Source organism: Chiloscyllium plagiosum, chromosome 17 (assembly GCF_004010195.1).
Source record: "Chiloscyllium plagiosum isolate BGI_BamShark_2017 chromosome 17, ASM401019v2, whole genome shotgun sequence".
Classification (NCBI taxonomy): domain Eukaryota; kingdom Metazoa; phylum Chordata; class Chondrichthyes; order Orectolobiformes; family Hemiscylliidae; genus Chiloscyllium; species Chiloscyllium plagiosum.
In genome coordinates this window covers 52656058-52661047 of record NC_057726.1, presented here as the reverse complement: position 1 = coordinate 52661047, position 4990 = coordinate 52656058, and positions in this window count along the sequence as shown.

Genomic DNA, 4990 nt, shown 5'->3' with positions numbered 1-4990 from the left:
GTAACCCATCCAGACCCATTTCCCTCTGACTAATGCATCTAACCCATGGGCAATTTAGCATGGCCAATTCATCTGACCTGCACATCTTTGGATTGTGGGAGGAAACCGGAGTACCCGGAGGAAACCCCACGCAGACACTGGGAGAATGTGCAAACTCCACACAGACAGTTGCCCGAGGTGCTGTGAGGCAACAGTGCTAATCACTGAGCCACCGTGTTGCCCTAAACTTTTAACTTTTATATATTTACTGATTTTGTCTAAATTCAATAATGGCCAGGATTTCTCAATTTTGTTATCTTGCTGGGACAATTGGCGTTTTCGTAGACTCCCTATAGTATGGAAGCAGGCCATTCAGCCCATCAAGTACACATCAACCCTCCAAAGAGCATCCTACCCAGAGCCAACCCCAAACCTCCACCCTATCCCTGTAACCCTGCACCCCACTATGGCCAATCCACCTGGCCAGCATCCCCCTGGACACTATGGAAACCAGAGTATCCAGAGGAAATCCATGCCAACACAGAGACAATGTGCAATCTCTGCACAGACAGAGAGTGGAATCAAGTCTGGGTGCCTGGCACTGTAGGACAGCAGTGCTAACCAATTAGCCACTGTGCCACCCACATCCACCACTTTAAATATTCATTCCCACCATCACCGCTGCACAGTGGTAGCTGTATGTACCATCTGCAAGATGCATTGCAGGAACGTGTCGTAACCCTCCGACACCACTGTCCAAATCCATGACCCCATCCAGAAGGTTGAGGACAGCAAAAAGCATGGCAACACCACCACCTGCAAGTCCCCATCTTACCCACACAACATCCTGACTTGGAACTATGTCACCATTCCTTCACTGTCACTGGATCAATGTACTGTAACTCCCTCTTTCACAGCTCTGTGGGTGTCCCTGCACCACACGAATTGTAGTGGTTCAGGAAGATGTCGGCATCAGCATTTTCTCAAATGCTTTTGGAATGAGCAATAAATGCTGGTCTTTCAAGACGGTGATTTTCTATTGGGGAAGAAAATCAAGAACTATAGAGCTATCCGTCTGTTCTGAAGAAGTCATATAGGTCTCAAAACCTTAACCCTGTTTCTTCACAGATGAACTGCTGAGTTTCACCAGCCCTTTCAGTTTTTTTTCTGATTTACCATTGAGCTAAAGTGGGTAGATAAAGTTCCACTACAAATCTTTCTATGTGCCAAGATGAGGGTGTCACATGTTCATCCCTAATTGCCCAGAGGGCAGTTAAGAGTCAGTTACATTGTTGTGGGTCAGAGGAGGCAAAGATTGGCAGTTTCCTTCCAGTCCAGCAATAATACCACTAGGCTAGTGAGTTGTGTCATGTGTGTCTGGAAGCTGAAGTTGATTTCATTGCTTCACTTCTCTGTGAAAAACACTGTCCTCAAAGGTAACAGCCTCACCAGAAACGAATAGGCCAGCATTGGGTGGCCGCACCTCAGGTAAGTGTCCCCTGTCACTGAGTTTCAGCTTCACAGAAGCAGGAGTACACCATTCAGCCCATCAAGCCTGCTCTGCAATTCAACGTGATCATGGTTGACCTTGGGCTTCAATGCCACTTTCCTACCTATTCTCCATAACCATTGATTTCCTGAGAGATTAAAATTCCCAGCTTTAAATAAGTTTAATAATGCAGCATTTAAAACCTTCTGAAACAGAGAATTTCAAAGAAATGGGATGATATGATAGAAAATTTCCTCATTGTTTCCCTAGATATTGAACCCTTCTTAAACTCCGAATGATTAAGCTCACAGCCACTTCGTGCCCCAAGTCAGTTCTTTCTCATTTCATGAAATAATGCACATTATTGTGAGTTGATGATGTAACATCATGTCATTCTGCATATTGCATGTCGTTCTGTTGTTCAAGTCGGTAGTGTACCATATAATTTAACCATGGGCTGGGGGAAGAAGTTGCAGGGGACTAAGATAAGGAACCTAACCGACGGCTAACATTCACAGTTGGATGGTGTCATGTCACACACTGCAACAGTCCTCACCCCTGAACCTCCAAACATGCCATATTAACCTCACACCCTCCACCCACCATACACAGCAGCCCTTACCATCCATCCCCTAACGGCCACACACACACACATCCCAACCTCTCCAACACAGACACCCTACTTTGCATGCACCCTACCCCACGTACATGCACATACCAACACTCTAGCCCACACATGCATGCATGCCCCATCTCTCTCACACACATATACACAAACATGGCCTCACACACACTCCACAACTTCAGACAGATAGACACACATACACACACATACACCCTCCCATACACACAGACATACAAACACACCCTCCCTCACGCCCACAACTTCACACACCAGGATGCACAAATGCACTCTGAGAAAAGCACACTGATACACATCAACCACCCACCCGCAACACACACACACATGCGTACCCTCTCTCACACGCACTGTAAATATTCAGGTGGATTTCCAGGAGGATGTGTGGGTGCATAAAGGAACATGTTACTGTGAGGGTGGTGCCACACGAATGGACCAAAATCTGATCTAACTAATGACAGCAGTCACAACAATAAATCTTCAAATTAAATTAAGGGTGAAATTCTTTCATTGTGCAGAATAAATTAATACAAGCCAGGCCAACATTTAGAGATTGATATAAATTTGCAATGATCTCTCTACAAAAAATCAATATCAAAGAGTGAATATTCTAAACTGCTTTAGGTAATCAGGAAAGTAACAAAAACTAAACGTAGACATAGCCTGTGAATGGCAGGAGCTAACCCAGTACCCACACAGCTTTAAAAATACAAGCTAATAGCCGACCAATACCTGGTCTGAATAAGTACAATGTCAAGGAGATATTGAATACAGAATTTAAAGTAATCCACTTTTAACTGAATGTATGACACAATTTCCAAACATCCTTATACTTTACCATATTTCAAAATGCTGAAGTTGTCAAAGATTCCAATGCTTAATGTGAAAAATTACATGAATCGTTACTAGGATCGGTTCCTGAAAGGAGCTTTATTCCTTTGCAGACTCAGCCTCGGTACAGGCTGACTGTGAAGATATTTCACAACAATTCAATTGAAATAATGCAGTGGGGAACATTTTAAAATCGATATGTTGCTTTTTTTCAATCCTTTCATGGGGTGTGGGCATCACTGACAGGACCAGCAATTGTTGTCTGTCCCTAAATGCCCTTGAACTGAATGGTTATCAGAGGGCAGTTAAGAGCCAGATTTCTGTCAGTCTGGAATCTCATGAAGACCAGATCAGGTGAAGGATGGCAGGACATTAGTAAACCAGAAGAATTTTTGCAACAATTATAACTGAGAATAGCCTTCAATTCCAGATTTTAGTTTGAGTTTAAGTTCTACCAGCTGCCATGATGTGATTTGAACTCATGTTCCCAGAGCACTAGTCAGGATCCCTAGAATACTATTCCAGTGACATTAGCATGACGCACTGCCTTCCTCCAAGACTTGAAGCCAGTGCAAAGAGGTAGTAGGTATACAGTAGTTCATGTGGGCAGCAGAATTTAAGAAGAAACTGCTGAAAACATTCAGCAGGTCTGGCAGCATCTGTGGAGAGAAAGCAGAGTTAATGTTTTGGGTCCAGTGATCCTTCATCACAATAGTGTTTCCAGCATCTGCAATTCTTGTTTTTTTTTGTTTTAGAGTTTAGGAAGACCTCTCTTTTATAGTAGGAGAGGAGTACCAGGGATAACTTTGATACCTTTCACTAAGGTAGCCATGATGAGCAAACATTAATCTTCCAACTCCACACAGAAATTCTGGGCCCATGAAAAGGCAGTACCACCTCAGCTTTCTCAGACTTTCCTTTGGAACTCATTCCAGAGTGCTTCCCTCTGATCCCACCCACATAACAACCTCTGGATCACATCAGTCAGCTGTGGACTGCCAGTGACTGACTTCAGATGGTTGACCAATTTGCTCTGACTCTTGTGCCAGCCAAGCATGTATTAAAGTATGTGTTAAAACCAGATTGATCCCCTTATCACCCCAGGTCAGGGGTGGTCTCAATTCAAAGCTGTTAACTCAGAAACACTTTCTTAGCATCACTTATTCTGGTCCATGGCAAGTATGTAGTTCACTCCCACACAAAATGAACAGAAAAAAAGTCATCTTAGTATAACATTCACCTACACCTTTATTCATTTGTATCAAAAAGATCTTGTAATAAATTAAACCTACCCTCCTCCATTTTTTAGTTGACACCTAAACTCACTGGAGCAGGAAAATCGATGTTTTGGGCAAAAGCCCTTCATCAGGAATACAGGCAGAGTGCTTGAAGGGTGGAGAGGCCTATTACCTGCCCTCGACCTCTTCATTTCCAACTGCTGTCAGGACATTTACCACCTCAACCTGTCTACCCCCCTCCCCCACTCTAACCTCTCACCCTCACAACGTGCTGCCCTCCACTACCTCTGCTCCAATCCCAACCTCACCATCAAGCCAGCAGATAAAGGGGGTGCAGTGGTAGTCTGGCGCACTGACCTCTACACCGCTGAAGCCTGACGCCAACTCGAGGACACCTCCTCCTACTGCCCTCTCGACCATGACCCCACCCTTCATCACTAAGCCCTCATCACTTCAGGAGATCTCCCACCCACAGCTTCTAACCTCATAGTCTAGGAACCCCGCACTGCCTGGTTCTACCTCCTTCCCAAGATCCACAAGCCTAACCACCCTGGTCAACCCATTGTCTCAGCATGCTCCTGCCCCACTGAACTCATCTCTACCTACCTCGACACTGTCCTATCCCCCCTAGTCTAAGAACTCCCCACATACGTTCGTGACACCAGCCATGCCCTCCAACTCCTCCAAGACTTCCATTTCCCCGGCCCTCAATGCCTCATCTTCACCATGGATATCCAATCCCTCTACACCTCCATCCGCCATGACCAGGGCCTCCAAGCCCTCCATTTCTTTCTCTCCTGATGCCCCCAACAG